The sequence below is a fragment of the Mastomys coucha genome, chromosome X, assembly GCF_008632895.1.
Source record: "Mastomys coucha isolate ucsf_1 chromosome X, UCSF_Mcou_1, whole genome shotgun sequence".
Taxonomy (NCBI): domain Eukaryota; kingdom Metazoa; phylum Chordata; class Mammalia; order Rodentia; family Muridae; genus Mastomys; species Mastomys coucha.
Window position 1 is genome coordinate 51,232,176 of NC_045030.1, and position 13,537 is coordinate 51,245,712.

Here is a 13,537-nt window from a genome sequence, read left to right on the forward strand (position 1 = left end):
AAGCATATACTCTGATAAAAATAATCCTTAAGAAAGGATCAAACATAGAGAAAAGCACAGGAAATGGAGAAGGTATCTGGAGTGTGTATAGTGGTTTTACCACAAGCTATGTAATAAAAAGGACACTTTACACTAGGAGCATTCAAAACAAATTCCTCTGCCCTTGGACATTTGCCTTTGGCTGCTTCCACTGCCTGAAATACCCTCGGACTAGCATTAGTTGTACTCTTAAGAAGGAAAAGTGCTAGCTTTGCACTTCTGAAGGACTCCTATTTAGTTTATTAAGTAATTAAGCTCCTGATCCACAAAGGACAAGGCACTCGGGGGGCCCTCTGAAGCCAGTTAAAGCCCAAATGGCTGGCCTGTAGCTAAGAATGTATACATAGGAACAAGCCTTTCCTTTCTGAGGCTGCCTTCCTACCAATCTACTACTAATTAGACTTGGAAGGAAAAAATTGGATGGTGGGGAAGACAGGAAATGCCAACCTGAAAGTGGGGTGAAAGGTCTAGGAAGCAATGGGAAATAAGATGAAGCTTAGGCTGCTCTTCAGTGACTGTTAATGAGGAGCCAGGCAAGAACAAAGCACTATACATAACCCCCTGCATACGCCACGAGACAATTTCTAATGTTCTCTAATGTGGGTTATCCACAGTCAATTTGTAACCTTAGGATGGCCTATCTTTAGAACGATTCTTACAGGCTCAGATTATTAATACACACCAAAGAATCGCTCTAACAGAAAGATCCATCAAGTTTAACACATAAGACAAGGCCCTCAAAAATGAACAAGTTGGGCTTATAATAAAACAAATAAGTTTAGGTTCTTTTACATGTTATTTCAAATAGTATTTTAGGATACACTGCTCTTTGCCAACAAGTTGAAAGCTCCTCACTCGCTCCCTACTAGTGCCAAAAAACAGTACCTGCAAAAATTAAGTATTAAATACATGTTGATTGAATTGCATCTCCAAAGTGGCTAAGGACAAGATAAGAAACACTCGAAACCTCAGTTTGCATTTGAAAGATGAAAAATGCTGATCAACCCGATATCCTCGGCTTTTGACTTCTAATCAAGTTAACACTTAATTCATAGATAGACATGCCAATATTAAGTACTTAATAAATTTTATGGCTTGTTTCTATAGCATTTCATTGGAATTAAATAAAATGCAACATTATACATCAGGGGCCACAGCTAGTATCTAATTAGGATTCAAACATACTTGCATATATCTGGCAGAATCCATGAACGAACCAAAACTATTGTATTTCTATGTGTTCTGAAGGGGTTCCTGGAAGGTAAACACCTGGAAGATAAAATATTCTTTGACCTTGATCAGCTACTGCAAAGAGTGGAACAGCATAGTCTCAGGGACACTACTAGGAACATTTGGATATTTGTCACTTGAATTTGACTCCTAAACCAGTCCTCTAGGCTTTATGCCTGAATAGGGAGGACTGGAATAGTCAAAGGCATTAAAGATATTAGAACGTGTTGTAACAGAATGCTTAATTAAGTAACCTTAGAGGTAAATTAAGACAATAAATTTAAAGGTAGATGGAGCTATGTAAACACACCAAAAGCAGTTTGAGAATGTTTCTTATTACAGAAAGATACACATATAGCATGACCTGCATATAGTTTGTCCAGTTTTATTGGTATTTTGGGTTAATAATATGCAGAGAGACTAGAATGATCTGTGTGATATGAGATAGATATACTTCAACTGCTGTTCATGTCAATATAACTTACCAACAAAATATGAAAAACTGTGACACCAAATAGACCATAAGTATTTGTTTATAGTATGAGAGCTGGACAAGATGGAGCGTCAAATTTTCTCCTTCATCTGGAAATGAGTGCCTCTCTGTACCTGAATGCAAATGAAGTAGGAAGCTCCCACTCTAAGAGCTGATTTGATGACACTGTGTTTTGGATATGGCTTCGATGATTCTCTCTAAATGCCCATGTGTTAGAAGGTTGGTACACAGAGTAGTAGAATTAAGAGGACAGGTGGTAGAACCCATGAAATGAAGATAGAACCTAGTGTAAGGTGTTTAGATCCCTGACAGAGTAGTTCTCAGAAGGAATATTGTTATAAAAGAACAAGAGAATTCTTGCCTTGCCCATTGGCCTCCTGTCTCATTATGTGACTTCTCCTCTCACCACAAGCGCCTGTCACAAAACCATCTTATATGGTACTCTCTTCAAAGCCAAACAGAAATGTGTATCATCCTCCTGAACTTCAAAAATCTAGAAGCCAAATAAAACCACCTTTTATTAATTACTCAGCCTCATGCACTTTCTAAGAGCAATAGAAAATAAGCTTCAAAAGTGATTTACAAATAACTTTGAGAAAATTGCCAAATTTATAATGCTAAATCCATTATTAATAAGGACTACCGATACTTGAGAATTACACACTTTTTAAAAAATGGACATCAAAGGGCTGATAATGTTTGAATAAATAGTGAATAAGAAACACATCTCTTATGTAGATGATTTCAAATAAATTATGTAGATACTCAACCCTTAAGATAGTTTCCATTCCTTAAACTTGAGCTGTGCATAGTGATTTCTTTCTGAAGATAACCCAGTTTTCAACTTGTAATTTTACATGAAGAAATTATATTTCAGTTATGATGGTGGGGAAACCTCATCATCATCTCAACCAGGTTGTCAACTTCAAACACGTTATCAGTGATAAGTGATACTTATACCAAGATGAGCTGTTGATACTGTGTGATGAAGTCCAGATCAACTGGACTTCAATGAGAAAACTGCTGGACACTCCCAGCCAAAGGGCCATCTACCAAGTGTCTGGCTAATATTTCTCAGAACTATAAAGGTCATCAAAATGATGATAAAATTTTTTTAGAAATAGACACAACTGTGAGCAAGTTAAGAAAACATGTGCATTAATTATGATATGGTACTTGGATGAGGTCCTTAAACAAAAAGAACATTGAGGAAAACTGAAAATTTGAGTAAAGTAATGAAATTTGGTTCGAAATGCTTTAACACTAATTCATTGTTTATGAAAAAGCGGGGATGGAGAGATGGTTCCACAGTTAAAAGCATGGTTTCACTTTCTATCACCTACATGCTGGCTCACAATGATCTGTTGACTTCTGCAGACATTGCACACATGTGGTATACATGCACTGGCAAAACAATCATATATATAAAATACAATATATAAACCAAAACATGACTAATGAACTGTAATATTATAAGATTCAAATAACAGGGGTTATAAAGTTTATATAAAGAACATCTCAACTACTATGCACAGCTAAGATCACTAATATGAAGTAAAAATACCATTAGAATGCCAGAAACTTATCAGCTGTCTTCATTATAATACAGATAAAAGAGAAATAATATTTCTACTTTGACACAGATTACCAAATTTTCTGGTGCCACGGAAAGTCCCATATTTTGTTGTCATTCTTCAACAAAGTGGAATCAGCATGGGTAGGAGATGTTAGAGGGTGTGGGATGCATCTAAAACTTAATAATGTATAAATGAAAGACAACAGCCTCAGGTGAACATATCGTCAATGTCCAACACATCAAAAGCATATGATAAGCAAACTTGTTCATGATGGTATAGTAGAAATCCAGGTTGGTGAGATGGCTTAACAGGTAAAAGCGCTTGCAACAAAAACCTGAAAACCTGAATTGAATCTCTAAGACCCATAACACACAATGGAAGGAGATAACCAAATCTTGAACACTGTCCTCTGACCTGCACACATACACGGGTACCCACACTCACACATACACATGAAGATACAAACAGAAATTTCAAAAGCAAGATAGCAAAAACATACTAGGGATTTTCTAAAATATTTGAGAAATAATGTAGGAGACTAAGATTCTCTAAGAGACAAAGAAAGAATCAGTGGCAGTGGTTTATGTATTATTTCTTGAGAGGTAAGGAATCTTGAGAATTATATATACAGTGTGAACTCTGTCACGGGTCCTTTAGAAGTTTGGTTTATTTCCAGTGTGCTGAAAGTTAATGCATTCTACTTTACAAGAGCCAACTCTTTCGTGGTCCATTTGTTAAATATGAAAAGCCACTGTTAAAACTTAAATTATATATGCTAAAATGAAAGGTAATATGGCATATGCATCTCTTTCTAGTCCTTGCACTATATTTCACTCTCATTGCCCTTGAAATTAGTTCATGGTATCTATATGGTACAGATATCACATAGCAGAGTGCTGCTATAAACCTCTTCAAACTCTTCCTTTCCTGAAATTACAACTGTAGCGTGATATTAGCCAAGGGTGGAATATTTATAACATGAAGATTAGAAATCACTAAAACTCAAGACTTGGTACTTTGTTTTATTGATAGTCTAGACATTGAAAGATCTTTTTTTTGTTGTTGTTTTTTTTTGTTGTTGTTTTTTTCAAGACAGGGTTTCTCTGTGTAGTCCTGACTGTCCTGAAACTCACTCTGTAGACCAGGCTGGCCTCGAACTCAGAAATCCACCTGCCTCTGCCTCCCAAGTGCTGGGATTAAAGGCGTGCGCCACCACCACCCGGCTAGACATTGAAAGATAATGGATCAAGTAATACAGATAAAATTTAAAACTGTTATATCTATAGTCATTACATCTAGATTTGCATGAAACATAAATGACTTGTTTTACCATTAAAAACTATCTTCTGATTTGGAAAAATGACCACATTACTAATAAACTAATAAACTTCTAATATGGATCTTCATTATTTCACTTTCAGTACCTCTCTAATATAACTGGAAATGTCTACCACATTTGTGTTGGTATGAAATTCAATATGTATATGTATATGTGCATGTGTATGCATATGTATATATGTATATACATATGTATATAATTTCCCATTTTTAAATAAGTATGATCCAGATATATATTCACAGGCAATACACTTTTTTCTTATTCTGGAGAATTAGCTCTTCAGCTTTTACTAGCATACAACAGGCAATTTGTCCCTATGGTTTCAGGAATGCTATGAATATATCAGAAGTTAGTAGAGTTCTAGTTCATTGCATAGGTTTTTCTAAGCTTCTGCAAGTGATGTTTGTTGAACTCCAGCCTGAGAGACAAAGATAAGAAAGTGGAGACTGTATGAAGCAGTTGGGCAGGGGCTGAGGCATAAGCATGAGACATCTAAGAAAACAGAAGGAATGGAGACAAAACCTCATACATGTTAAGTAGTTTTAGCCAAATAGTTCCTCTATCTGTCTTTCTGCTTCCCCTAACTGGACCAATTGCAAGTATAGCTCTATTCATCCATCCTCGTCTTCTAAACTAGGGCAATCGCATTCAATTTGAAGACATTTCTGTTGGCAGCAAAAAATTAGTATCTGAAATGGAAGGAGCTTTTAAAACAGCATGTAAGAACAAGGGAAATACAAGGATGAATAATATATTGAAATACACACACACACATACACACACACATACACACACACACACACACACACACACACACACACACACACCCTACATCCTCTCTTTTGGCCTTACCACAAATAATGAATAGAGGTCTTTGTCTATTATAAGAGGTATCTTAGAGAATCTACTACTATATAATAAGCAAATATCTTCTTTCAGAAAGGTTCTTGTCAAAACAGAGACGGAACCATAAAATGATACTCTTTCCTGCTACTCCTGCCTTAATTGCTACAAAACAGTAACTAGCAATACAATTCTGTCTGTGTGTATGAAAGTAAAACCTATAGAAACCATTTTACCTTTTGTGGTTTTTTTGTGTGTTTTTTTGGGGGGGTTGTTTTGTTTTTTGTTTTTTGTTTTTTTTACCTATTATATGTGTGTTGTGATGGAAGAGAAAAGAAACAGGGTCAAAACTAAAAGTTATTAAGTGACAAAGCTCAAGACAGTAGGATGCTGTAACCAACACAAAATAGTAAACAAGATTACACTGCACCCATCTCTTCCAAGCAATATAGCCTTGAGCTGTTTAAGTTAGCTTTCATATAAGAATTTATTCAACATAACTGCCCAAAATGGATGAGAACACCCTACCATTCAACAGCAAATGAGTTTTTAGTGAGTAAAGGATGTACATAGATATTTCTTTAAAGACAAAGATGTGCATGTGCATGAAGTGATATTCAATATCACCAATTATTTAGAAAATAAAAGTCAAAACTACAATAACATGTTGCATTGATACTGTTAGGATGGTCTGTAAAAGTAACTTTTATTCACCTGATGTAGTTTCAGAGGCTCACTGCCTCTAGCTGATAATCTAGGCCTAGTTCTGGAAGCTTCTAGCCTCCATACTATCTAATCTGGGTCTAGAGTATTTTCATCCTCTGAGATGTATTGCTGAAAAAGCTCACCCTTTCTAGTGCTTTCTCAACTCTGGCTGGCTGGTTCAACTCATCAGCTCTGGCCTAACTCCTCTCCAAGCTGCCCAATTCAGTATGACTTCTTTCAACTTATCACTGACTTGCTCTGCTTGGCTTCAATCTAACTCTGGCAATCTGTTCTCATGTTCTGACTCCTACTCCCCTCTTCTGGCTTTGTCGTTACCTGTATTTTGCTTGTTTGCTCTGCAACCTGTCTAGGTAGAACTGCCCCTGTAAAAACTACCTTTGAACTCCTCAATCTGAACTGCCATGAACTTTACTCCACTGAACTGGCTCTCAACTCTCTGATTCAAAAGAACTGACTAAACTGCACTCACCTAATTGAACAGAACTGACTAGAACTCAGAGATCTATACACCTCTGCCTCTGGAGTGTTGGGATTAAAGGCATGTACCATCACACCTAGACTAAGCTTTTCTTTACCTGAACCTTGCTCTATATCAGGCTGGCCTTGAACTCAGAGATCTGCTTGCCTCTGTCCCCTGGGAGTAAAGGCAGCTCTGTATTCCAGCCAGATGACAAAGATGTAGAAGTTCTTTGGATGTGACCCCTTGCCAGAGCAGTTGTTTTGCTGGGTTAACATTCTTCTACAATGGTCACTGCCAAAAACAAAAGTTAGCTGTTGCAAAGGAGGCAAGACTTTACATTGTTGTGACAAAACACTGGTCAGAGCCCTTTCCAAAGTGGACAGATTTGTTTCTGCTCAAAGCTTCTAAGAGTCCTAGCCATTGATGCACACCAGGGTGAGGCAAAGCATTAGAGCAGGGATGGGCATAGAAGAGAAGAGTTTGTTCCCTTGTGTTGGCCAAAAAAAGAGCTCAAGTCAGTGTCTCAGAGAAACACAGTTCCCAAGGATATGCCCCCTGGGGTTTATACAGCACCTCCTAAAAATTCCAGAAACCTTTTAAAGTAGAACTAAGAGATGGGAAGGAAATCCTCAGTAAGTGAGGCTGTGAGATATAGTTTAAATTTAAAGCACTGTAGCAAGGATCTAGAAGAATCGGAGTCCTAATACACTATTGATAGGAATATAAATTGGAGAATCTATTACTAAAAAAAAAAAAACAAAACAAAAAAACAAAAAAAAAACAAAATAGAGTTTGCTTCAAAAACCTAGAACTGGAGATTTCCATATGACACAGTCAATACATTTCTGAGTGTATGGCAGAAGGAAACAGAGATCCTGAAGAGAGACCCTGCAATTGCATCTTCATTGCACCATTATTCCTAGCAACCAAGATCTGCAAAGAACTTAACTACTCATCTAGAGATGAATGGAAATAGACAATTTGGTCTATATGTAAAATGGAATATTATTCTTTTTTTGTTTTGTTTTGTTTGTTCTTTTTGTTTTTTCAAGACAGGGTTTCTCTGTGTAGCCCTGGCTGTTCTGGTACTCAATCTGTAGACCAGGCTGGCTTCGAACTCAGAAATCCACCTGTCTCTGCCTCCCAAGTGCTGGGATTAAAGATGTGCGCCATCACCGCCCAGCGGAATACTATTCAATCTTGAAAAGAGACAAAGTTTATTATTTGAGGCAAAATGGACCCACTTGAACAAATTTTGCTGAGATAGACCAGCTATAGAGGAACAACTACCACATACTCCCCACTTTATGTGAATTTAAAAGAATCAGATTCATAGAAGCAAAGACTAGAATGTGGATCATCAGAAACTGAGACAAGGGGAGTTACAGGTTGCTGTTTCATAGGTATACCTTCAGGTGTGTAAATGAATAATTTCTAGAGATTTCCTAACAATATTGCCACTGTATTTTATGATATTATATTGTGAAAACGTGGTTCTGTGAAAACAGTAATTACAATTACTTCAATTTTTAAAACTAGTAGAAGAATCACTGATAAGATTCAGCTGCTACCTTTATTTTACAACACAAAAATCTAATTTCAACTCCTCTGTCAATTCCATTATCCAATATTTTACTGCATAACATTCCCTCAACAGTATGTTTGTGTTGTTGTTCTCATAAACCATGGAAAGTAAACAGAGCATTTGGTTATTAAAGAATAAAAATCTGATGAGAGAGGCTTAGAGAGTAGACTTAGTACTTAAGAGAATTTGCTACTTTTGCAGAGGATGTCAGCTTAGATCCTACATAGCAGCTCAAAACCATCTGCAACTACAACTCCAGGGGATCCTATACCTTCTTTGGGGATCTTATATCTTCTTGCCTCTGTGGGCACCAGGCATGTGTGTAGTGTACATGCACATATGCAAGCAAAACACTCATATACATAAAATAAAATAAGTCTTTTTGTCAAGTTATAAAAAAGAAAAGATCTATTGAGAATTGACTTGAATTGCAAATCAAATCTATATTGGAATTATTCAGCTGAATTCCAGATATTGAAAGCCAACTATTGAAGGCCAACTGAGTAGCTTTCTTGAAAAACAAAGTGAGACATTGTGTCTCACTTTCTTTTTCTGTTGCTGTAATAGACTACACAGACAAATTTATGCTAAAGGATAAAGGGTTTATGTTGACTCCTAGTTCTACATCATTGTGGAATCAGCACATTACAGTCCATAAGAGTGGAGAAGGCACAGGAGCTGGAACAAGAGCTAGCTAGCCACACTGAATTCATAGTCAAGAAACAGAAACCAATGAAATGCTTGTGCTCAGCTTCTCTCTTCTTTTCGTTCAGTTCAGTGCTTGGCCCATGGAATGGAGCCACCCATTATGGGTGGGTCTTTACACTTCCATTAATATAATCAAGAAAATTCTCTAAAGACATGTTCAGAGGCCCATCTCCTAGAGAACGCTAGGTCTGACCAAGTTAACAATTACCATTGACATATCAAGACCCAGAAGCTTCCTGTGATGGCTGGTCCTGGTAGTCAACTTGACCAAATTAAGAGTTAACTAGGGTAAAACATACTGTGTATTTATGGAAGTAGTTTTAGAGGTAACTCACATCTATGACATTGTCTGGAATGGAAAGACCTAAATATTAGCAAGGCCTTCAACAGGCTGCCAGTTTTAAAAAGAAATAGTGAAGGGGAAACCAGCTTGGACATAGGCCTCCCTTTTTATCTTGAGCCAGTTTCTCTCGATGTCAACTCAATATCAACATTCTTTTTTTTAATTTATTTTTTTAACTTTTATTGCATTATGTTGAGAAAAGTTACATGATTTAAATTTATCTGAATTTGTTAACATTTAAAAACATATTTTAAGTAGAATTAAATCACATTCTTGTTTCCATTTTGTATCCCAACTCCTCTTTTTTGTCATATTCCTTAAAATTTATAAAATATTATAACAATAAAAATGAGTATTATAAAAGTTGTTTGATATAAAACAACAATCAATTTAACAGTCTTATGTAGATGCTTGTCTACAGCAATACTGAAAATAAATACGTTTTTCTCGATATAAATTTTAAGTAATTCCAAACATATTAACTGTATATTTCAAAATAATACATTGCTACTAGTATTTTCTTAAACGAACATAAATATATACAGTCTTTTTGTTTGTTTGTTTGTTTTGTATTTAGTAGGGTTTAAAATCTTGGCTCTTACTGTGGTACAAGCCCAAAATAAGCACAATTTTTAGACATTGGATTTCATTGTAATAAGGCTGTACTTCAATGATCCTCACATCACCAAAGGATTCTTTATATGCAGCTTTCAGGCTATCAGCACTCTGTTAGAATGGTTAAGATGTACAAGTACTTAGACTCAGAAGCTGCCAGGTCCCCTAGCTTTCCTATATGCAGATGGTCATTACTGTACTATCCTTTCACCTTTATTTAAACCTATTTATTAGAGCCCCATTTATAATATGTAGATATGACAGCTTCGGTATTTTCTCGTGTCCATCACCTCTAAAGAAACCAAGTAGACTACCCTCCATGGAAACCTATTTCAGCCTTAACATTTGAGACCATAAAGGAATCAGTGCAAGAAGAAGCTGGATTTTAAGAGAAGTGTACAGATGCTTTCAGGTAGACTAGCATTTACCACAATATTTTCAAACATTACATTGATTCTCAACTCCTCACTTTTACCTGGAGAAGGTTTTTATTATTCTTATTTTTGTAGCACTGGATGGCTTGGACCTCATTATAGAGACTAGGCCGGCCTTGAATTTTGAGGAGTCCTTATATTTTGATATGTTATATTCAAGTATTCTTGTTTCTTCATTATTGGATGGTAATATTAATAAAAATATAGATACCCCTTGTTTTCTATGTGCTTTGCTTTCCTAAGCTTATCCTGAAACACACCCTATTTCATTATCAAATTATTTTAAGTAAATAATATGATAAAAAATATATAAGTGGGGCTCAAGCTATAGATGATACCAAACTGCATCAAATTCTAAAGAGTAGTCTATCTTGTGTAACTAAACCACGTGGTAATGCAAATGCAATCAGATTTAGAAAAAAAAAGGTAGGAAACAAGACATCTTCCTTTATTGTTTGAAGTAAGTATACAATATCAGTAGTTAGGCTGGAGTGCTCTTGATTGTTACTGTTGGGATAAGTCAAGAAATACAGGATGCTAGGAAAGGACTGTACTGTGTAACAAGATGGCAGAAGGGAGACATATTACGAGAAAAGTAAAAAATGTAATTTGAGTGGTAGATCACTGAGAGATAGATCTATCTTCAGCAAAATGAGGGAAATAGATGACTCATCAGGTAAAGGCTCTTGCCACAAAACCTAAGAACTAATCACATATGGTGGAAGGCTCTTGCAAGTTGTCCTCTTCCACATGTACACACACACACACACACAGAGAGAGAGAGAGAGAGAGAGAGAGAAAGAGAGAGAGAGAGAGAGAGAGAGAGAGGAGATGGGGGAGAAGAAATATAAAATATAAAAAAGAAATCTCACTTTGCATTTTAAAATATACAAAATTGTCTTTGTAAAGTATATACATGATAAAGAACTATAATCCAAAATAAAGAAATGATTTAAAGCAAATAAGAAAATAATCCAATTAAAAACAATCAAAATTCTTTACAGATACTTCAATAAAAAAGACATACAAATGACAAATGTATGAAAAATTCTGCCTACCATGAAAATGCAGACTAAAACAACACTGGACTACTACACCCTTCCTACTAGAATGGCCATCCTCCAGATTACTGGCAAGAACAAATGCCAGCAGGGATATGAAACAGTAGGAACTCTTGTTCATTGCTTACTGCAACAGTTCTCAGCCTGTGGGTCACAATCCCATTGGGGGCCAAATGACCCTTTCACATGGGTCACATATGAGAATTCCTACATACCCAATAATTTACATTATGATTCATAACAGTAGCAAAATTACAGCTATGAAGTAGCAATAAAAATTTTTACAGTCAGGGATCACCACAGCATGAGGAACTGTATTAAAGGGTCCTAGCATTAGGAAGGTTGAAAACCATTGACTTATTAGAATGCAAAATGATAGAGCTACCTTAAAACCACTCTATTATACAAACTAATCATACTGTTATCCTAAAAATCTAGCCATCACATTCTTTGATACTTACTCAAATGTACTGAAAACTTATGTCCTGAACAACACCTGTGCATGGATGCTTATAGCAGATTTATTTATAATTGTCAAAACACAGAAGCAACCAAGATGTCCTTTACTAAGTAAATGGATAAATAATGGCACATCAAGATGTGGAAAATTATTCCATGCTAAAAATAAATGAGCATCAAGCCCTGAAGAGATGTGAAGGGAACTTAAATAGCTGAGTGAAGTAAGGAAGTCTGTGATGTGGTTTCAATTATCTGACATATTGAAGACAGCACTGTGGAGAGATTTAAAAAAAATAAAAAGCCAGTGGCTTCCAATAGCAACGGACACGAACGGACAAGGCTCAGAGGACATAATTTTTAGATTTACCGAAGTGCACTCTATATTCCCCATATTCTGATCCATATCTCACATGCCCTGTCTCTACCCCTCACCCTCCCACAAGTCTCCTCTATCCTTCTAGACAGTTTCGTATTATAGATACATGTAGGACTTTCTGTGCCTATATAAAATCATGGAGTCTTAAATGAGAGAAAACATATGCTATTTGTCCTTTTTGAGAATGACTTCATTTATTTAAAATGATTATCCCTAGTTGGATGCATTTTTTTACAAACAACATAACTTCATTTTCTTATCCATCTTTCTGTTGTTAGACCTCTAGGTTGGCTCAATACTATAGCTATTAGAAATAACACTGAAGTAATTATTAATGTGTAGGTATTTGTGATATGTTAAATTTGTGATATGTTGGGGTCCTTCAGGAAAATACCCAGAAGTATCTTTGAGTCAGACTTACAATCTAGTTATATTTTTAATGCCCATTTTGACTACCGAAGTGGCTTGATTAGTTTATATTCCCACCAGTAGTAAATAAAAGACTCCCATTTCTTCACATCTTTGACAGGATTTGTTATTTGTTTTGTTTTTCTTTTTTCTATTTTCTAGTCATTTCTTTTTATTTTTCTCTCATATATTATATCTGAGCATAGTTCCCCCTCATTTCTGCCCCCTAGTCTTTCTTCCCACCGCCTCTCTCCTCTGCATCCTCCCTCCTGCCTTCCCTCAGAAAAGAGTAGGCTGCCCAGGGACATTAACCAAACAATGCATAACCAGCTATAATAAGACCAGGCACACACCATCACAAAAAGGAAGGACAAGGCAACCCAGTATTAATGAAAAGGGTCGCAAAAGTAGGCAAAAGAGTCAGGAACAGCTCCTGCCCTCACTGTTAGTATTCCACAAGAACACCAAGATACTCAGCCATAGCATGTATGTAGAGGACATAGATCAGACCCCTACAGACTCCCTGATCTCTCAAATTCACATGAATCCTGGTCAGTTGATTCTGGGGGCCATGTTCTTGTGGTAGAAAAGGCAGGAGCTTGATGAAGTTTTGATTTCTGTTTATGATGACTGGTGAAGTTATGCATATATTTATTACATAGTTGTCTTTCATCTTTTGATAACTATTTGCTCATTTCTCTGGACTCAGAAGAGTTCTTAATAGCAATAAAACAGGTATGGTGATGTCAGCTAAAGCCCGTAACATCTCTCAAAATCCATAGAATGGACAAGAGTGAAATGTAGTATGAATTGTGGGCTTTGGATAAACATACTCGTCTGG